This window comes from Rhea americana, unplaced genomic scaffold, assembly GCF_003343005.1.
Source record: "Rhea americana isolate MKP2758 unplaced genomic scaffold, rheAme1 scaffold_7, whole genome shotgun sequence".
Classification (NCBI taxonomy): Eukaryota; Metazoa; Chordata; class Aves; order Rheiformes; family Rheidae; genus Rhea; species Rhea americana.
In genome coordinates this window covers 5,078,233-5,102,371 of record NW_028186867.1, presented here as the reverse complement: position 1 = coordinate 5,102,371, position 24,139 = coordinate 5,078,233, and positions in this window count along the sequence as shown.

Genomic DNA, 24,139 nt, shown 5'->3' with positions numbered 1-24,139 from the left:
GGCTGAATTACTCTTTCCCTCTGAACAGGTGGAACCCACAAGTTGGTAAAAGGGTGGTAAAAATACACTGAATCTGAAAGTCTCTGTTCATATGAAAGCCTCAACTAGGCTGATTTCATATCTCGCAATCCTATAAAAATAAATTATAAAAGGAAAACATAAATTATAAATTATAAATTATACTTAAATATAAATTGTCTTAAAATATAAATGTTTAAGTTAGAAAAGGAGAACAAAGCTATAACATACAGATGTTGGAGYGATGCTGTGAAAAAAACTCTGCAAATAGAACCCAGTTTTGGGACAAAACAGGTAGTATTTTTCATTCCTGTAGTATTTTACATTATAAACATTAGGAGTTTGTCAGATACCCTTAAAATGTTGTCGTTAAATACTTGTAGCATTATTAAATTTTGCAAGCAAATTATTGTAAAGTTCCATCTTTCTCTCCTACCTGGGCTTGAAAGCTGTGGATCAAGGCATTTCTTATATGAAATTGATTTGTGAACTATCTTTGGTGAAGAATTAACTAACGAATGTTTCTGAAGCAGTGACTTTCTTGGAAGGCATAAACACTTAGTTGTCGTCTTTTTTCTACATTATCTAAACTAATCCACTATTATTAGTATTACTTTCTGATTTCTAGTCCATTTTTAATCTCTGAAAATATTTTGTTTCTCATTTACCTGTTTTTGTAACATCTTGCATGGAACATGTTCAAAACCTACTGAAAGTATGACAATCCATTCCATTTTAGTTACTCTCAAATRATATATTGAAAGACACCTAAAAGATCAACATTTTTTCTTAGAATGAACTATCTTCTTCTGGTCTTTTTCCCATACCATATCTTTCCCTTTACTCTGTTACAGACTCTTCAGAATTTATAGATAGGAACGTTGTGATGAATTTTGCATTAGTACTTGAATTTATAACAAAAATCAAAGTTAATTTCATATTAACTCAYGGTCTCATACACATTCTTTTTAAATAACACTTGAGTAGTTTTAAAATTAACAGTCTTAAAGGGAGCTSAGAGTTTTATCAGAAATTTCATTTTACATGTCTGAATTTTTTTRGAGAATGGAGTTTTTAATTTGCATATGATTTTGAGACTTCAACATTTGGATTAAATTGCAGATGGGAACACAAATAGAAATACTGAAACTTTCAAAGAAAAAAGCTAAATTATGTTTTATGCGGTTTTAAATCTGTTATACACTACGAAATATAAAAAAAAAATACACAAAAGGTCAGTATAAATTTTAAAAGTCCATCTTTTAAAGTACAGCCAACTTAGCAATGTCAAACCTTTTTTCTTAATTTTCTACTAAAATAGTTTTCTACTAAACTAGTGCAAAATTAACTTAATTCAATAAGCTTTGAGTTGCTGGACCTCATCAAAGTCAGGTAAAGTACTGGCAAATACTTCAAATAATGTTTCTCCAATTTATGTCTMTTAAGTACAACTATGGAGGAAGAAATAAGAGATGAACACACATTCAAATAATTAGCATTTTTGATAGCCCTTATTAACACACATCTTCTTTAGAACTTAAAATCCATGGGCTTTTAAGCTTATATCTTTTTGGATCAGGTTGCTTTGCTAGACAAAGCAATTTGCTTGCATTTCATCTGTTACCATTCCACTCTTTCTCAAAGCGGTTTCTGTATTGACTGCACTGAATTGTGCTGCGGAAATGCCAAGCTGTTCTTGCACTAGTTCCATCACATCARTTATCTTCCATTTCCATTTACTATTCTCTTGCTTTTTCCTTTCATTGCTTTTTTTTTTTTTTCTCTCTTTGAGTGAGTCACATCCCTTTTCATGCCTATGTGCATCTTGTGAAGATATAGCCAGAGTGTTTAGCAGTACAGATAAGTCAATATGATCCTAAAATCTAGACATCTGTATTTAAGCCTTAGAAAGGGTAATGATTATTTCTTCATGTATACTTTTATAGGACAACAGTGTAAGAAAATAAATATGTCAAGAAAAAAACTTGGTCACTGGAGTATTTTTCATATTCAAGACATACTGAAAATACACCATTTCTATTCATTACTTAGTTCCATTAAATGTTTAGGATTTATTTTAAAGATGCTGATCATATTTTGTTTAAAGAAGATAAACAGCTGAACTTCTCTTTTGCTTTGTTTTTCCTTTTTTTTTCCTAAAACATTAATTTGTTGTAACAATGTTCCTCCCAGAAGTAAGCATGTATCTTCTAAGCTTTACATATTATTAATATACATTATTCTGAATTTCTTAGAAGAAAAAGATAATTTAGTTTAAAAATATAAAACTGAAAACATTCTGAGAAGTGATCTCTTTAACATAAGATATGTATGATTAAAAGAGTATATCATCTTAGTATGCCCCAAAATCTGATTATACTGAAATGCTAGGACCATATAATATCTGGATTCATTCCACCTTTCTGTAAGAAAGTAAATAAGAGTCCTACCTTCCCAGACTATGGAAAGAGACAATATTCCATGGTTCCATGTCTTGTAGGCACATCATCTCACATCTTAATCAGTTTAACTTACTTTGAGAGATCTCAGCTAATATATATACACATATCATTAATATTACTCTATCAGGGATACAACATTAAATCTCCTATGTGAAATTAGAAGGGCACAAACAAAAAGAAAAAAACAACAGAAAAAGAAAAAAGATAAAAATCTCTCTTCTATTAGAAAAGGAAGATCATTGAAAAGTTTTTGATAAGGAGTTTCTGGTTTTCACTACACAGTTGAAAGTTTTGTTTTATTGAAACACTTCAACAGTAAAACTTTTTCCATAGAAAAAATATTATCTTTAATATTCATATCCAAGAAAAGATCTTATAATTGTAAATATATACTGGTAAAACCACTTTTARTGTTTCCACAGAGATGTACAAAGGAAGAAGGAGAAATGTTTTGGAATTAGTCTTACTTAGTATTAATATTTGGCTTAAAGGATTCACTGATTCATTTCTGTTGCTATTTTTTTGTTAAACTGTCACCAGTCAGAACAAATAAGCCAGCATTTGTAGGCCAGACCTTTCCCTCTGAGAGTAGCCRCACCAGTGAAATGATTCTTCTTTGTTTTATTGACACTGTAGGATGATAAAACTKCAAAGGATGTTCTGGATCATTGGGTTGAGTCCTTTTCTGCTGTACCCAAGCGTCTCAGACAGTTCTGCCCATAAATATATCCATAAAAAATGCCCCTGCAACAGTCTTTGCAAGTTAGCTCTAGAAACTTAATATTTAAATGTTCAAAAATACTAATCTGATTTTCAGCCAAGATAATTCGTTAGAAGTAAWTACTTCTCATGTAAATTGGAGTTGTTCAACTGTCCCCATGGGGGACTTTCTCTGCTGTGGAGACACAGAGGCATAGCTACAGCAGCCCGCTCAGCCAAATAAAGGTGAGGGGGTTTTGGTGTGTGTAAAAACAGTGAAAGACGCTTGGGCAGTTGTAAGTGAAATAAAAAGCTTTCAGAATCACCAGTGGATTGGRCAGTGGCAAGCTGCCAGCATATTTCCCGTAGGAAAGCTATAATTTAAGTAGTTTTTCTTCCTCTTCAGTGATTATGACTCACTGAATTTACAGAAATAATGCTCTACAAATATTGATTGGAAAAGTTAAACCATATCTTCTCTGATGTTACCCTCCAAATCTATATATTTTACAAGCAGATGGGCTCAGAATGGAAAGATATTCAGAAATACCTACTAAGCACACTTAGCAGCGCAGTACCTAGCAATTAAACATTTGTCTGGTGCTTTATGCCTGTCCGCATTGAAGTGTCTCCTAACAACCTTTCTAGTTTCAGACAGGCATCAGTAAGGGATATAAAACTCCAGGTCCAAAACCCCATCATATGGGGAACGTTTTTCTTTAAGCTATAGYATGAACAGACAGACAAATGGAATGTACACACATGAATTTAGAGGTACTTTTGTCAGTGTGCGTGCAAATTCAGGAGTAAATTGRTTTTCTTGAAACTAATGTTTCATAAATAAAAATTCTTAATGACTAACATCTTAAAAATTTGGGAAATGTGGTATGTGCTATTCTATGAAAAATGGGCAGAGAAACATCCTCTAAAGTAAGCTGCCTCAGCGGCCCATATATACTTTGCTTTCTTAGGGCCAGATGGAGAGAAATGGTAATGTAATGACCTTCTCCCTATAGTTTCAAACACCTGCAATCCAGCAGGCAATGTTGCTAATGTACTGCTGGCCATATAATTACAGAACAGGTGTCTTCCAGGCAAAGAATCAAAGAATGCAGCTGGAACAAGCTTCCAGAGCAGCTGTATGAATTTCCAGTCCACTCATTATTAAGTTACAGAAAACACCGTTTTATATATACACACACACAYATATATATACACACTTTTTTATACTATGTATAAACTTTTTTTTTTCCATTCTTTTTAATGCAAAGAGGTGTAGGGAGGGAAGAAGGAAAGAAAAAAAAAGAAATAAATTAAGTCAAAATATAGATCAGTCCCTCTCCAGTCCAAAATATAGTAAAATAAAGCCTGGTTATTAAAATAAGATAAAACAGATGGTGCACTCCCACTCTGCTTTTTAACAAAACAGAGTATTATGTTTATTCCAAATGTAGTTCTTTGTTATTTTTTTCTTTTTTTGTGAAAGCGTAACTGCCTACCTAAATTTTTTCTTTCATGAAATTTTCTGCAGCTATTTCRTTCTGTTTTGGTTAAGTAGAAACTACTTTAGTAACCTGAAATTATATTATTTTTAAGTCAAGATTCTTACAGTAGTGCACCCTCATGAGGATGCTGCTCTAACTCTATAAAGATGTTTTATTCCAGTATGTCTTTCATASATAAGAATGTGTTATATTGGCAACATGCACTGTGAGAAGAGCAAGCTGATGAAATCAAAGCTGTACAACTTAGGAATGCATCCAAATAGTGGAGGACCTCCTGATCTCTTCTTCAAAAAAAATTTTGGTCATTCATTACACTTCCTTTTATTTCAAGATGACATTCGGCTCCTGCAACTTATACTTAGGAAAGTGAATTTGAACCTTTTTCAGTCTAGTAACTCCYTGAAAGTTACCTTTTTTATTTGTGAAACCCTTGCATAGCAAATGGAAACTTCTCCCAAGTTGGCACGCTTCGGCACATGCCACAGAGTCCTGCGAAGTTCCGAGACCACACACTGACAGAGAGAGGAAAATGTTCCAGACATCTKCCTTGAGTCAGCGCCAGCAAAGCATCAGCAACACCCAGTCCCAAGGGTAGTTGCCCCACATGATGGCTATGCAGTGATGAAAATGTTCATACTAGCAGACTCTCAGAGTTTGCATTTGCAAACCCTTTGAGGAGTGTGGAAGGACGTTACATACACACTTTAAATTGGTTTATTTCTCCCAGAAGGAGCACTCAAATCTTCAGCAAGCATGAATCTAAATTTTATGTGAGATCATATAAAACCTTGGGACCTACACATTTTTCTACAGAGTTCAAGGAACTGGAGTACTGCTTTTATACTGCCTACTATCATGTCGCTATTCCCTTTGTGCTTCTTCTGTTGCTATTATTTTATTTACATTCATTTATTATTTATCCATAGATTCTCATTTGGTTCTTAAGAAAATAAAATGTTTTGCAAACTTTTCCAAAAATTTAGCAGGGAATATTCTTGCTGAATCTATCAAAGTTACTATTCTACAATTATTTATTCTTTGATAAATTTATTATTGGATAAATTGTTAGAGCAGGAAGAGAAATGGCTAATTCATGTGTGTTACTGATTTATATGGCCAACATTTTCTCCTCACATGGAATTTGTATATCTCCTTTGAAATCAAAATCTAGACTTTGCTTTTCTTTGCTAGTGATCATATCAGACATAAGTCCCTGAAAGCAATTTTTCTTATTTTACAATGTTAAGTCCTGTCCCTCTCCTCCTCCCCCTCCCCCAATTCTTTTTGTGAGCCAGGGTAAAAATTTTCAGGTGGATAACCTAAAGTAAATTTTTAAAATTCTTATTAGGATTAAAGAATAAAGAGACAGATATATCCATTACACTATTATATCAACTGAGGTATTGAGCTGAGTTTTCTTTCTCTGAAATATTTATCTCATTTTGCTGAAGTAAAACCTGTTCAGTTTTCCAAACACTGTACCTTACATCTCATAAGCAATATTAAAAATTAATAAATGTTAATTCCAGGCTACTGTATATTGTAGAACTTATAGAAATAAAAACCTAATAAAGGAAATAAGTGTACCTCAGTAGGATGAACTGCAGCACATAAGAAGGTACACGCATAAACCTGATCCCATATGAATCAAACAGAGGTTGTTACAGATTTTTCTTTATTATTATCTCCATCATACTTTATTGGAAATTATTCTACTGAACATGTAAGTTCTCACTGATGGAAATTGATAGCTTCCCCAAAATATTTTTGTGGGAGCATATTCATCTGAGCTTAGTCTTAACTGATGAAAGAACCTCAGTTCCAGCAATTTTTCATCAGAAGAAAGAGAGGTCAGGTGCAGGAYCTGATTCAGGTCAAATCCATATCAAATGTCTACCTAACTAGAAATAGTACCGGAACATTTGCCTTACWGCTTCTGGCTGGTTTCATTTCTTCTCTGAGGAGGAAGTGCTGGACTCTCAACCTTTCCCATTGGAAATGTTCTACTTCATATAAATAGCCTTTTAGAGAAGGAGAACAAAAAGTTTTCTCTACAGGTGAAATTCTACAATTCTGACATAAATAGTCCCAGTGCAAAGTCCCTCATACAAATCAGAAGAATTTGACTCTGTTTCATATATTCTATCCAAGTAATTTCACCGGTGTGCTACTAGTTATGGCTAGGAAGTTATTGTCTTGTTCTCTCTAAAAACAGAATAGCATAGTTATTTCAAAGGTTTCAGAAGAGCTTGAAATTATTTTCACTATTCCTCTGTTTCATGGTAGGGAAAAATCATTTCCCATCTTCAGTTCTTGTCTGTAACATCTATTTTTCTCATTTAAATGCTTTTCAAGTTTTCTGTGAACCACAGACTGGACAAATAAGTCTTGAAACCATTGCTTATCAAGTTATTCAAATAAAGACATAACTGTAATGAAGTGCTCCAATGAAAAAAAGAGAGTTGTGAATGAGTAACAGCAATAACCTACTAAAAAGGAAGCATCTGAAATGTAAATAAAGACRACTAAAAAAACTTAAGAGACTCTTAAGTAAAATTTCAAGCTCTGTTAAAACCTGGTAGTCTTCATCTATACGGGCTTGCCACAAAGGTTTTGAGACYAGAGACCTTGGAGTTCGATTTGCACTTGTTTTATTTTTCAACACAATATAATTTCAGGGAGATGGATATATGCAATACACACTGAAACCAATGTCATTTTGCTGAATCTAATACATTGCCAAGTTCTTTTGAAATCAATAACAATATCTTCCAACTGATAGAATTATATTTTATATATAAATAGGTTTTCTTTCAAAACATATATTTATAGAAGCCGGTAACTTTTTTGTCAAAGACAATACCTTTTCATTCATATCAATACRTTTATTTCTCAACTGTAGCCTTTTCCAGTCAGAAGTACTTGCCTAGCCAGTGCRTATTTCCACACAACATATATTAATTCAAGCAACACAATACAGTGTCTGCTATTTTGCTATGAATAAATACAACATACTTCTGTGAAATTGCACGCATATTACTGAAAATACCATATCTGAACCCATCACACTTTGMATTAAATCAGCATGGCGTAACTGCAACAAAGATTTTGTTATTTATTTTTCAGCTTCTGCTGAATGCAAACTCCTCTGCAAATTGAACACACACMATTTTGCTGGACAAAACTTATGCCTAGTTGAAAATATATTCATATATTTTCCAAATGAAACTAAAAAAAAATTCAGTAGTGATGGGAAAACCAATTCTCATAACCCAAGCAATTTTGTTTTCCCATAGTCTCCACTTCTTAGGAYTGACAGGCAAAGGACAAAAGATTTCAGAGACCAATCCCCAAAATCTTATTGCAAGCTCTTTCTAAAAATATATCAGCCAGTATTGGAAAAGATGTTGTTTTATGTACAAATCTAGAAAGTATAAAAAGAGGTCTCAATTATTTCCATTTACACTATAGATCATTAGAAGGAATCTTTACCATAGTAGAAACTCAAATGCTTTTTAAAGTTTTATCTCCAAACAGCTCCTTCAAAATAAATGCAAGAAGACAAGGTATCTTGCTGCAGCTACCTGCATGCATTGACATTTAATGCTCTCTTTCTATTCCTTCACTGATTATCTCATCAATCTATGCCTTATCAACACATTTTCTATTTTTCAGATTTTAAGAGGTGCCAAATATAAATAATTTTTCAAGCCAAAGTGCTGCTTCATTAACCAGTCATTTCTGTGGGAGTCATCCAAGTTTGAAGAAGTATTTGACAATGCTGTGTTCTCCCCTTGCCTCCCTCTTGTCTGTGAACTCTGTCTCCAAATAACAAATAGTTATGAGGACTATTTTGAATATATTCAATACATTTAGAAAGAGGATCTTTTCTAAGAATACTCTTTATCAAAAATGAATACATACTACTTAACAGATTTTTATCTGACAGGAGTATGGAATATAAAACAAGAACAGCAACAGCTACCTCAGCAGGAACAGATTTTGTGTTAGCCTTGGCCTATTACAAATGGAATTTTGCTTGTCCTTCTTTAAGCATTGCCCCCACTAGAGATGACTGACTGAGGAGACTTGTGATAATTCTATATAATAAGCTGTGAAAAAAGACTTCTATCATAAGATTCTTCAAAATAATTATGTAATAACAGATTAAAGTATCTGTCATATATGCATAGAAAGAGCTAAATTGCTGCTGCCTTTTTAGAGTGGACAGTAATATCCAGGGAAAAAAAAATATATATATATGTTCTCAGCTAAGGCAGATAAGGATTTATAYGTTCATTATATTGTTTGACCTTAGGCTGCAGATATTTATTCAATACAATTTCTTATAACTATCATACCAAATGTAACCTTAATGATGCTCTGCAGTTTTGCAATGCAAATTATAATCTGTTTATGATCCCTGATTGTGCAAATTAAGCCTAATTAAGTCTTTTCTATTCAGGGAAACATTACACTTTCTAAGAGGATTTCTTATTGGAAAAGGAAGGTCCACATAAACAATTAAAAAGAATTTGTTGCTGAGCAGTCCGAAAATGTAATTTCAAATGCTCTTTATAGGATTCAATTTAGGGGTTCCCCACTGGTTAATTTTTGAAGCACTTTTATGAGAACTGCAATCTTCACAGTGTCCTGAAATCTATTTCTTCATTAAATTAAGACAAGAAAAGAATAAACATATCTTAATAAGTAGAGATGCTTACACAGATTCTTATCCTATGAATTAAAATATTTTTTGCTAGAACTATCTCCCTTCCCCACCCCCTACTTAGTATATTTCTCCCTAACAAAAGTCCACTGCCTGGTCAGGATTGTCGAAAAGCAAGTTTAAGGTCCTGTCCTCAGTGTGGGACAAAATTCTTTAACAACTAGAAAATTTTTTCCCCATCACCCTTTTTGCTATTACGCTAACCTGAGGATCCATCTRTGTAGGTCCAGATGATAGCAGACTGTCATATTTTTCTCAGAAAACTTGTCACCTCTAAGGGTAATGCTTCATCTCTGATAAATATTTTTTTTTTCTCAACTGTCGTCTCTGCAGTCCCTTCAGAGAAGACCTTCAAAAGCACTTGACTTTCTGTCCTTCCTCCCTCCCTTCCATTACCTTCTTCCTTTCCATTATCTTCCTTCCTTCTTTCCTGCCTTTTGCCTGCCTTCCTTCTTTCCTCCCTCCGTCCCTCCCTCTCATGAAGTACCATCAGGAAGGAAGACTATGTGAATTACATAATAAATTCCTTGATATTAGATAGACTTCAGTATACGTATATATATATACAACAGTCCACACTGAATTTATATCAATGTAAATCAGTGCAGAGTTTGCTAGCATGCATGGAAATCAGTTCCTAATTCCATTGGTGATGCATAAGAAAAAATGGAAATTCAATTAGTTATTCTGATATCTCATTTACTCTTCAGTGCTAAATACAGAATTACATCTGCAGGTAGCATTGATGTATACTTATTGCAGTGCTAAGGAGGAAAAGCTTTATGTCCTCTAAATCAGCTTTCTTGATATCAAATTGCTAATACGTAATTGCAAGTTTATAGAGTACCTCTACTGTATAGACCTGTATACCTATATTCTGTGCCTCTACAAGTTCTATCTTTTCTACTTGTTTTAATTTTGTGAATTCCTTACTGGAAACATTTATGCTTACTGTTTTCTCTACAGTACAGATCTTCTCTTGCACTAGATGTTATTTCATCAACTTTTTTATCCTAAGACTGAGTGACATATCACAAGTGAAAAAAACTGTAAAGTTTTAAAAAATAAATAGTTTTAAATTTTTACAGCTGGAACTTCTATTTAGAGCTGATTTAGCCCTTTTTATGATTTCCTTTCATGCAACAGATTGCTTTGCATAAGAACTTGTGTATTGTTTATCTAAAGTTTGGGGGGGTGGTTTCCTTTATTTTTTACAAAAAAAAGTCTAGTTCTTCAGGCTTTCAACTGTAGACACTAAATAAATGTACAGAGCAGTAAGAGAAGGATGCCTGTAATCAGACAGACAAGGCTTAGATATCAATTTCAAATATGATAGAAAGCAATCTGCAATTTCCAAATATAAGTGCCAGTAGAGAGTGTAGGAAGGCTGAARTGAAGCTCAGACATCTCCATGATAAACAAGAAGTATTTGAGAATGTGTTATAGAAAACAATCTGAAAGCTTCCTACACATACTTTGGATGTCTTCTCCACAAGAACTCTTTAATTTCCTTAAGGAGGTACTCAGCTGGTGTACAGCACTGTGCCTGTGCTAATTTTCTTTTCATGCTGTGAATGGTCTCACTATCAGTTCAGCATAGTTAGGTAGTTCTCCTCAAACAGCTGTCAAGAATATTCATGTTAACTAAAGTGTTATCTTTCATCTGAATCCCCGCCCCCCCCCCAAAAAAAAAAGAATTTTAAGAGACACCGTCATTTGTCTCAAATATAAAGTTTAGAACAGAGAAACATAATCTCCAGAGTTTCATACTGCAAATCACAGAAACATTTGTATCATCTGACAATAGGCTAGCACTTGCACATTTTGCTACCAGCTGTGCATACAGTTTTTATATATGCGTTTGCCATATAAGCAGTGATAACCTGGATTTAAACTTTAATCTCTGCCTGTTAACTGAATTTCACAAAGCTGGAAATTGAAAAATGAAAAGTTCTTTTCTGTGACAACAAAAAAAGCAATTATAACTTCTGCCCACGCAACATTTTACATAAATCTCATTATGGCATCTGGATAGCTATTACTTTGGTTATTCAACAACCTTGATGAGCTCTCTCTTTAAAGATGATCTAGTAGCTATTTTTAGTATAACATGAAGGCATATTTTCAGTGTGTCATTTTAATGTGTTGTTGTTATCCCTTTCAAATGTTTAGCACAAATCACTAAAAGCATGTGCGCTGTGGGTCTCATCCAAAGCCAATTTAAGTTAATAGAAAGACTCTCTCTGTCTCTAATGGGATTTGGATCAAGYCCTTTGTCATTTGGGTAAATTGCTAAACTCAATTCTTTTCCAAGAGTTTTGGAAAGAGAAGGTGTTTTGAAGACTGATTATGATTTTTTTATTGCTTTTTTAAAATTTTATTTCAAGGATGACAGAGAARATGTCTCGTTAGGGAAATCTAGTGGATTTATGTTCCATTTCGTTAGTACTTGTAACACTGGTATATGGCAAAAATAGTTACAACTTTCAGTTAGTTTTTATATATATTTTTGTGTGTGTATGTGTTTTGTACACACAAAACTAATACATACTCGCACATATTGCGTGGTATTATAAGAATGTAAGTATTTCATATTCTTTTGTTCATCTATAATGAATGAAATGTATTTAAATATACRGAACACTCAACCACAATCACTTCAGACATCTATCCCATCAATCTATATTTATAATAAAACAGTTGTTATACAATTATGGGATTATATATATTATCACGAAATAAATTAGGCCTGATCTCATGCACAGAGGAACAGGATACCAAAAATTYGAAATAAAAAAGTGTAATTCAGGTTTGTTCTTGGATAAGAACATCTACTTGAAACTTTGTATAAACTTATCTATTTCACAAATTTCACCTWAAAAAAGAGAAAGAAAAATGCATAKTTTCTCTGAGGTAGTTAAAAAGGTTCTTTGATAGTGCAGCATATGCATCCAAGCCCTGCCAGTGGCTGTCAAGGTAGCATATGCCCAGTGTTTCCTTGGTACAAACTGTTTCTTGTAACTTCTGGGGATGTTATTACTCTTATATTTATGGCCTTCTCTGTTTTACTGTGTAAGTAGATCTGGCGAGTGACACGGAAAAAGAAACATCAAGACTATATTTCAAAAGTGTACAAATGGTGACCTTATTTCAATTATTCCTATAAAGAACTTGCAGAAAAACCGAGACTGATTAGCACTCTTTCAGAGAGTCTTCTATCTTATGCTACTGCTAGTGCTATTGCTCCAGAGGACATGCTAGTACATGAGAAGGGAATAAGATCTGTTTCTCAGAGAACCACATACATAACCACATAGAAAATCTAACTAAGACTCAAAAATGTTGGTCTTTGTAAGGGCAGAATATCAAGTGTGTGTCCTCCATACAGTGGGAAGGTCTAAAAGATACTGAACAGATTCAAAGGTCTTCAGCAGGCTAGACCCCTCCTACACTCGAAGACCTCTCTCGTATCCATGAAAGCAAGCATTATAACTGAATTTCAGCACCTAAATAAGTTTAGCACTAAAGACAAACTAAATATAGCTCACACATGAAATATACACATGCTAAATGCATTCAGCACCTAGAGAACTGAATTTTGCAGCAATAAAACTACTAGCTAAGAAATATCACACTAAYATTTGGTTTCCTTCTAATGTTCCTGTAGTAAGCATGCAAAAATGCATAGACTACTTTTGCAGATTTATACACCTCATGAAGTGATTAGCATCATAGTCTGGAGTCAGACTAACTATGCACAAGGGATAAGGTTYAGTCATTTTATGAATTTATCATGAATATAGAACTTGCCACTTATGCTGAAAGTTGATATTATCTTGTGCAAAAAAATGCTCTAATATTTTTTAGTCAAAAAGCAAATACTAAAATATATATATAGTCAAATGATATGTGATCTCCCTCCAGGAATGAAGTGTTACTGAAGTTTTTTAGGAAAGATTTTGTCTACTGTACTGTGTACAACTGGCTGTTGGGCAATTAACATATTTACAGTATTGGAATCATCATTGCTCTAGTTAATAGYGTTTTAACTTGCTCTTTGATTTGATGCCAGTTGTCCAAAATCAAAGGCAAACTACAACAGAAGTAGAACACCCAGACTCTTTATTATGCTACGTGGTGATAGATTATGTATCCCTAAGCAAGCAGGAGATACAAAGAAAAATGACCTCAGTGGGTGATTTGTGTTTTTCTTGCAATGTGTTTGCACATACTGCAGATGGTGGGGGGGGGAAGCCAACACATGCTGATAAATCTGCTGGAATTGTATCACTGTTGTTCAGATTGATAGATAAAATGCTTTCCCTTCACAGTACATAAGGATATTTTAAAATAATCCTGAGAACTGCTGTGATCCTGTTCATATGTTCCTGTGTCACACAGGTACTGTATCCTATATTTGACAGCTATATAAGCTAAATATATGTCTACGACATGTCTACTGTCTACTGTCTATAGCTATATAAGTAGTTTTATGCTACTTATGCCATACTGTAAGACTGCTTATTTTTCTAAAATCAGCTACTTTCCCTCAGTAACATCTTGCAATCCTGAACCCTTCAAGGTCTACTTCAAAAGTACCTAGGGACAAGATGATCCATTTGACATACTTACAGTTTTAACATTGACGCAAATTTGGTAGAATAAGCAATGTTTTTAGGTTTGCTGATATAAATTAAAATCTCCAAGGTCAGTATACACAATTGTCAAATATTCTTCCCAGGACCTGAGGAGAGCTCTCRTTTTTTCTTTCTGTATAAGAGTACCAGAAGGCAATATGGGTTGGAAGGAATCTCAGGAGGTCTCCAGCCCAGCCTCCTGTTCAAAGACGATCCAATGTAGTCTGAGTTTTAATTACATCACACAACTGACTGAGTAACAAGGGATAATTTTCTTCCTGAGGAAASTAGGGCATCTTTTGCATAACATGAAACCAAAGTTTGAGAAGATGTCTGTGTAGTACCACGGAAGTAATGTTAGGGGTGGCTCAGCTTAATTCTTATAAAGCAGAATTTCCTTTGATTTCTGAGGAACTGATTTTTCATTTACCCCCTACTTTCAGACGAAGACCTCTTTCCTCTCATATCGCATCACTCTCCCCAAAATATTGCACAGAAATCAGGTGCTATAGAATGAGTACATGCTCTAGTAGAAACAATTCTACKTTTTTCACATTTTGTATAACAATTTTCAATCAGGTAGTCATTTATAAGGATTTACTTAAGATTTGAGTTTTTAAACAATAATTCTAACCCTTGTGTTGCTTTTTCTTGTAAGCTTGTGTTGTATTTTTGAGAGTTTTTTGCAAGACTCACACTGCTAAACAGCTATTTATGTAACACATAAGAAATAATTAGAAATTTGACAAATAACATTTTATTTAGTGTCTGAGTCCTTGGCTATGAGCAATTTCTGAATATATGATCTTGGCAAAATGTTTTCAGGATTATACTCATCTTTAAACTTCATGGGATCTAACTGTGACATTACTTAGTATGTACGTTTGAACATTAATGGTATTTTACACTGTACACAGTAGTATCAACTAATAATTCTCATATACCAGAGCAGTTTAACTACATTAGCACAGCATTCTCCTGATGCTAATTTATTAAAAGATAAAACAATGAATATTAGCACAGATGGAACAGCAACTAATAAATTGCTCTAGTATCTGAGCTACTTTCCGATTCTTTAACTTCAGCATTTCTACTCAGTAATGTTCCTGTAATGTATACCCTACAGAGTAAAGACTRCAGTTTGAAATGCAGCTAAAGTAAATTTTACAAGTACACTTCTGCTGAGGAACCATAATGCTAAAGTTGGATCACAATTTTTTTTATATATATTATATGACTAAAAAAGTTAGGTATGTMTATGTGTATAGTAAATCAATACCTAGAAACAGAATATGTATGTATGGATGGAAACAGTTTCCTTTTATTTTCTAGCTGTTCTGATATTGCTAGACTTGTTCCTGTTRTTCCTGAGAATTTAATCATTTTAAAGAAATAATTAATTATGTATATAAAAATATTGAAATAGTAGGCTAATTTTTCTAAATGTTATAAATTAATAACTTATTGCTATAAAAATCAACAAGAAGTTTTACCATTCTCTTTCTTAAAAAAGCATGTATGTACTATGAATGAAAAAGCACCAGTCAAAGCTATCCTTCTGTAAGGACTTATACTTTTAGGAAATAATTTTTCTATCATACAGAACAGYAAATGTTTTCAAAGATATAGATTTGATAAAACTTATTAGAGCTGGAAGCTTAAAGGGAAATTAACCAATATTGCACAGAGAAGTGAGGCTTTGCTGGTGGTAGTTAAAAAAAATAACATTGTCATTGTCTTTCTAGCCACAGGATCTGTTCCAATAACCACTGGAGACATTTTAAGCAAAAGACAGTCTGTCACTGTTTAAATCAATTTGTAGATGCTATTATCATAGGAACTAGTCAATACATACATTTTCTTAAAATCAGCATCAGTGGCAAATATCCAAGAACTTATTTAAAATACAATTGCTGAGGAACTACCTTTGCTATTTTGAACATTTTATATACAAACACACACATACACACACACAAAAATGTATTTGCAAAAGACTGCAAGCAATGCATGTGTTTTATGGCTGTCTATTTTGGGAAATATTGCCTGCAGATCTTTAATGAATCATGCACTGTTTAACATTTAAGTCTTTTTAAAAATGCAAAGAATCTACTCCACAACTCCATAAATAAAACAGGTGCCTATAATTTACATCTGGAATGAATGATGACATAGTCATCCCATGCTGTTGAATAGAGTTATTAACTCCCAAACACCTAACGATAGTGTTCACAGGTAAAAAATCAAGCAAAAGTAAGAGACAAAGCACTTGAAGGAAAAAAAATAGCAGAGATTCTGGAGGTTATTTCCTAGTTAAATGGAACTCATAGGTTCCACTAATAAAATATACTCCTTGGAGTATACTTTGCAGCTTGYTTTTGCTGATGTGCTCTGCTCATGATAGTACAGTTCAAAGTCTGGAAGTTTTGAAGAGATATTCCATGATGTTGAAAAAYTGGGATAAATAAGCCAAAAGACATTAATTTCATTTGATCATTCATTTCTGTAACATAACAGGTAGGGTTTATAGATAGTGCCCTTGAATGTAAGTATCCAGTTCCTCCTAAATCTGATTTATGATGATGATATGCATGTGAGGCAAAGTGTTTTGTCCAATCATTTTGTTTACTTCTTCTGGAGTTTCTGAGAAGTAATTTGTCTTGATTCTGTAGTCAAAATTCTTGCCTCAAGTTAAATTATAACTTACATAATATTCTGTTCCATGAAGTTTTTATCCTACCGTCATCTGCATAGTCTCAAAGTGCCTTTCAGTAGAGTGTTGAACAATATGACAAGACTGGACTCCCACACTTGAAGAAGCTTTTACATCTAAAGATACATCTATTATAGCTAGTATAATTTTACCACCTCCTCCCTCTGTTCTAAAGAAACAAGGAATTAATTTAGTTTTTCTGAAATTTAGCTAATTAAGGTATGTCAGAAGTGCAAACAACATCAGATAAAGCCAGCTGTAGGACCTTGGTCCATTCCACTTAATGCAGACACTTAGCTGAAACATCATCAATTGAGTTATTTATAGGAGACGTTTAGACACCCAACATTTATTTTGTAGTAAATAGAGAAATATAAACTGGAGGTGAAGTCAAATATAATAAACTTACATTTACATTTCCATTAAAATGCCAAGGATGTTGAACAGATTATTTGGCTRTCTGTTTCTAATCTCTATTTTCTCTCTGTTAAAGCAGCAATTCCTCTTAAATTCATGAAAGGAAAGGGATTATCTCAGACATTGGAAATCCTGCAATGAGGGAGCCTGCATGTCTGTAAAACAGGAAAGGTGTGACAGTGAAGAGTGTGATGGTGCTAAATCAGAGTAATTGATCTTTTAGATCTTCTGTGAATCTCTTCTCCAGTCACAGAGTACTGATGTACTGACRTTTCCTTGGCTTTGGAAAATTGTCTTGAATGGAAGGTGATGAAACCATCATCTATGGAAAACAGTAGTCATTAAAGTAAGCAGGAAGAGTTTAAATGCTACAAAACAGGGAGAGGAGGAGAAATTTTAAATTAAGAGAGTATCATCAAGTTGAACTAATATCAGACAAAATTATCCGAAAGACTTACTTCACTGAGTGTGGAAGTGATTTGTGTTAATTGAGACTAATATTTCAGTGATTAATTCCTTAAATGTGAAGCTTTTGTGAGACTAAAACTATTAGTTCTTCAATAAGAAATGTAAGCAAATTCTTTGAAGTACTTGTTTAGGCAGATAAATCTCTTTTCTCCTAAGATTCTCCATTGCATGATCTTTCAAGAATATTGTATTCTATTACAAAGTTATGTTCGCTTCAGTAATATAATTCTTATATAAAATCTTACAGTTCAACATTAACATTGACAGATTGAAGGGAGATTTACTACTCATTTCAGCGAGGACAATATTCTACTTTTGATATTTAGGAGTAAATCTAAGATGCTGGAGAAGATTGAGAGCTCACAGAATCTAGATTTGACACATCATTTTCACTTTGATTTATTTCAGTGAAGAAAAACAATTAAATAATTGATTATAACTAATAACTAAATAAATAATAATTAACTTATTAAACAGATATGTTGTCCAGAGCTCCAGGATAAAGCCAAATGCCATAAAAAAGCATCTAAACTGCATTCCGCAAGRACAACTCTAATCAAATGCTAATAAAAAAGAATAAGAAATAACATGAAAGAGAGAGTATAGTTAAAAATATAAAAGAGATAGTATAACAAATAGATAAAAAATGTAAGAGAGTATAGCCCTATTTCAAACAATTATGACACTTTCACTAAGAGATAATTCAGGCTTTGGTCAGAATCCAAAGAGGATTTTTATGTATAGTGATATTTAACATAGTCATTCTAAATGTTTAAGCACCTGGATGTATGAATGTAACTGATATACACATATGTATGTAGCTGAGCTCTTAAGGCATCCTCAAGGGAAAGCATTAGGCTCAAGTAAAGAGACTCATAGCAGCATGATTCCTGATCAGTGGGGTGCCAAAGCTAGTTCACTGGAAAAGCTGGGTTAAAGAGACCTATTGTGATTCCTGTTACAGATATGCCACCGAGCAGAGCAGGAAAGAAGTAACTATTCTTGTGACGTGTTAGGGGCATGAATCTCCTTCCTTGGAGATATTCAAAAACCRTCTGGACAGAATCCTGTGCAACATGCTCTAGGGGACCCTGCTTGAGCAGGAGGGTCTGACTAGAWGATGTCCAGAGGTCCCTTCCAACCTCAACCATTCTGTGATTCCGTGATTCTGTGTTTGTGGCATGGGGAACAGATAGGGGAATGGGAGTGAAGGAAGGGGTTAACCTCAAAATATCCAAGTTAGGTCATCTGAGTTATTACACAGGGACTTTTCTGTTTTGTTTTCATAGTCATTGTTTATGCCTTGCTAGACATGCTTGTCTTATGCAGTGTTTGGATCAGAATTTCAGCATTCTTTTTCTTGTAAATGGTTATTTGAAAATAGCTGCTCATACTCTCTTCTTTAGGTAATTCCAGCAGGAAATTGTGTACACTTTTAACAAATCTTTTCAAAAATATTGAAAAACCATGACTGTGTTGCTTATTTTCATTTCAGTTTTATTATTTGTTATATGACTTTATTCCCTTAGCCTGTCTTACAAATTGTATGACAACTAGAGAAATGCTGAATTGAAAATACATAAATGTGAAGAATTACTGGTTGTGTCCCCACAGAGCATGGACTCATTTTAAAAAATGTTAGAGTAGGTTCATGTTTATAGATTTTGGCTTCTTGAAGAAGTTTACAGGGACTGCAAGGGAAAGAGTTAGAGAGAACTTGGAGATCATTATAAAAATGTTCCTAGAACTGTCTCTGTTGGATACATCATTCCATCAGGGTCTCATAAGGACAAATGAACACTTTATGAATAAATTATTGTAATGAGCAGACAGAAATCTGTAGTGTTGGATTAGTTTCATTAATACTGAAAATGTCTTTATTAGCCCAAGAGTCGATAGTATTTAATGTTAAATGAGTTGCGTCAGAGTCTCACTTTTCACACTAGAATTGTGAATAGTTATTATATTTTCTGACAGTGGGCATTATAACATAAATTTTCTCTTCATAAAGGTACTATCTAAACTATGTGTGAAACATAAATACTTTTTGATGCATGTACCTCATAAAAGCTGACACATACATACTGTCTTACCATAAGAATTTATTGTTACCCTATTTAATTGAAAGAAGAAGTAATTATTATTATTTATCTGTYCAGTAAAAGGACAGATGACTTTAAGTATGTATGTCAGACTGTGGAGAGATAACCACTGTCATTTGATAGTTGCCAGGGCCCTGAGGGCAATAATAGGCTATAATGGCCCTGACCAGCCTCATCTGGGACCTTCTGGCACCCACTGCCTGCTCCCAGCCCACATTTCTGCCCAGAGCAGGGCCATCAGTCCCTGCCCCATGATGCTGCAGTAGTGCCAGCTCCAGCCCTGCCATGGCACTGCCATGGACTTTAGCAATACCAGTTGTTTTGCAACCAGACAACCAGAGTCATCACACTGTGGGGCTGCTATAGCCCTCCAGTGACCCTATGAGTGCTGAGTAAACGTAGTCAGCAAAGGAGAAGTGACACCACAGGCTCACATCATAAGCACCGAAGTACCATGAAATTTTGCATTCAGTTATCTGTTGAACATGCATATTTTTCTGTTGAACTTCTGCAGTGATATCTGTCGATATCTGTCAAACATCAATACTGTTATCTATTGAGCATCCTGTTGAACATCCTRTTGGTATCTATATTGTTATTGACTGAGGCCATCTGTTCTACCATGTAACTGTGGTCTGGCATTGTTTGACTGGACAATGAACTAACACCAGGAACGACAAAAGAAAGTAAGTCATGTGCCTCTGGTTGGACACAGATCTACTATCAACTGGCCTATGGATCTGACAACCCACTCATCAGCGGGGGCATTCCTGATGCCAATGTCAAGGAGAACCTGAATCATCCCAGTGTAGCTCGAGTGCGGTAAGAACAATCTGGGGAAAACTGTACTGGAGGGGTGGTCCATACGGACAAGGAAAGGGCAAGAATAGTCTTTGTATTGTGCATCCAAGAACTGTCATTGTACTGTGCACCCATGGCTTAACCATAGAGCTCTGATATGTGTATTCTATTCTGAGTCTTGTTATATTTCTAGCTTTACTAAACTTTTTAGCTTAGATTTATACTAAGATTAGTTAGTTATAGTTTAGATTATCTGTTAATTGTTAGGTTCATCCAGCATCTGTCATATGTGTAGAGCCACTTAGCTCTAATAAATTCTTATACTTGACAAATGATGACCTCTCAAGTTCAGTTTGACTAGCCCTGGAATCTGAAAGAATACCAGATGCCCCTCTAGTGGAGTATTATAGACCCTGGACACGACTGATCACTTGTGGTGTCAAGGGCCATCAGTGTACCCCACTACCAGCCCTGGTTCTGCTGCCATGTGCAGACCCACTAGGACTATGCCCCAATGGAGAAACAAACATCATGATGTTGAGAACATCATAAAACATGACATTTTCCAGATCCTTAGAGAAATTTGTTTCATGATAATCTCAGGATACTGATTTGCAAGCAGCCTGTTTCTTCCAAACTTCCTTCCAAAACTCCTCTCTATCATGAGGCCTTTATGAATTCAGCATCTTGAAATGGCTTGATAAGGGGATTTGTTAAGGTATTCAAGCAGATGACTTGTCCCTGGCCTGGGGTCTAGCCAGCCAAACAGACCTGAGATGCTACTAGATATAACAAATCAGACTAAGCAGCTGCCAAAAGTTGCAGACAGTTCTCTGAAGAATGGGCAGATATAAAATATGAGTGAGGAGTAGTTAGGTGAGAAATGGCCAAACTTCACAGCTATTTGAAGGGGAGTACTGGTCACCTTTTGAGGAGTTGAATCTTGCAGGCCCATCAGTGGCCAGGTAATCCATCCTTCAGCACCACCATATAAGACTGACAACATCTAGGTACTTTCTAGTCCTGTTACTAAAAATGTCAAATTCGGATGCCGATGTAGCAAAACWGTGCCTAATGGGGAAGAAGCAGAAGAGGGTGTTCTGGGTGACAGTAACTGGTGAGACAGAGATGTGGGTGTCAGCTACTGCAGCAATCCATGTTGTCTATGTGCAACTGCTGCAAACATTGTTCCTGTTACCTGTATTCAGTACCAGTAAAGATACTGTCTGTGCTGGTCTGTCTGGCTAGCCATGTCTGTATTAAGTGTCTGTATGTGTGTGTGTGTCTGTTGGTTTTATGAGTTCAGCCTTATTACTGGCAGGATATAGGGACAGGAAATCACAGCAGCCTTGGCTATTTGAGACTGGGACTGAGTCTCAGAGGCGAGCCACTTTGGCTTCAAGGGTCCTGTAAGGAAAAATCCCCTAGTCCCCCAAAACAGCTTCCCTTAACACAGCTGACACTTTAGCTTTATCAATTGTTGCTCTTCTGACTTAACATGTATTTTAGTCCTCTAGTTGTTGCGTTGTTTGCTTGTTGGTTGAAACTGCTACAAATTTCACAGAGTTTCCTTGGCAGAAGCACTTAATGAAAGAAGTGGATGAGCTGCATGCTCCAGCCTTTTACCATGCCATGGAGGCAGCTGTGTGATTCCTCTTGTCCTGTTCATAGTCATCTGCAGGCTCCCCTGCAGCCTTGAGATTTTACATACTCCTCCACATCATGACACACTTTAATTTTGAAATGTTCCTTCTGCAGCATCCTGCAAAAAATAAGGTCTCATTTCAGAGAACTCATCTTCCAGTCTTTCAGAATGCAGATTTATTTGGTATCTCCCAAGTATCTGCAAGGCTCAGACATGGCATCACAGTTCTACTGCTGAAATATTTTTTTCTTTAGTGSAATGTTGTCATCAGGCAAGAGGTATTCCATGCTGTCCTCAGCTTCGCTGGGGCCAATATAGTTAAATATTAAAAGGCTGGAGGTGAGTTATTTCTTATTGTGTCAAATGCACAAGACAGACTTTCAAATCCTTCTATAGTATGAAAGTCTATATGAAATCTATGGAGGAAACCACTACTGCCTCTGGCTGACAACAGCCTTATAATATCACCTGCCAGAGCCCTAAAGCTGAGAGGCACACATCAACAAATCCAAGTCTAGATCTGCGCTATCCTCCTAGCTCAAGGGAGTAAAATGAGAGCTGACTGTGGCAGGAAAGGCATTTCACCAATCACTCTGATAACTAGYTATTACAGATCTTTACTGAAATCTCTTTATTCAGTCTTTCCCAGRCATAGACCATCTCAGGGAAGAACAGTGAACATGTTTCTCATGTAATACTATGAGGTAGTCCCAGATCTCATAGGAACCYGTATTGTTCATACTATTGCTCATATTCTACTGCACAAATTTAGATGAGGAACATCATGATGCAAAGCAGTAAGTAAACCATTACTGGTCTCAAATTAGAGCAGATACTGACACACTAGTAGAGAGTTCTCAGTTCATTTTCTATTCAGGTCAAGCTAAAGCACGGTGCCATAGCACATTAATATTACAAAAGAGAATGAAAAGATAATTTTATATTTCCCTCTTCATCTTCTCTATCCTTACTGTTCTCCAGTTTTTCTAATCCTTCAAAGAAACATCAGGTACTTTTACAGGTTGTTGCACAGGCATGAGAGCCACCCTTGACATTTTTAATAGACTCTTGAGAGCATCCAAGCAAGTAAGCAGCCCTGTTTAGGCATCTTCTCCAAGTGATCCTTGAAAAAGAAAGAATCTCCTTTAGGTAGCCAAATAKATTGTTGGAAACTTTGGCCTTGTTACCAGTTATCTCAGTAAAGTGGATCCAGTTAACTCTGCCCTGTACACCACAATACAATTCCTTCTTATAGCTTTCCAGCTGTTATRCTTAACTCCTTGCTCAAACTTATTTGAGAATGAATGGGAGTTGAAACATTGCTTGGACTGATGAAAAGACTTTTCCTTGAGGAAGGTGAGGATGGTCCTGAGATATATCTTGTCCTGATATATCAGGACTTTCTCAAATGCTTCTGCAGATAAATTCAGAYCAAATACTGATAGGTAGCATAGGGGTTTCATGACCATTAATCTTTGACTGCTGGGTGTGCAGAAGGTAAGTGGAAATTATTTGAAAACAGTGTAGTGGTAACCTATATAGGATTGCTGAAGCATAGTGTCAACACAGTTGTCAGACTCCAGACTCTGAGGCTTTCATAGTGTGAAAAYGACTTGTGCTCAACTTCAAGTTGACATTTGTATTAGGTCATTTGTGTCCTGACACAGCAAACAATATAGGCACTGCCTAAAAGACTCAGGCAGGTGACTTTCAGCATGAATACAGTGAACAACTGGCAGTAACTGTAACTTACACTCGTTTCAGTAGCAATTTTTTGAAATTTATTTTTGTTAAGTGTATGGTWTAAACAGAGATACATTTGCCTGTTGCAAATCTTACTAATTATAAATGACAAATAAATAAAAAGCTTTTCAGGGGTCTCCAGATGACTCTTGACTTTATTCTGCCTGAAAGAAGGTTGGAATTGAGTTGTCAAGAACCATATT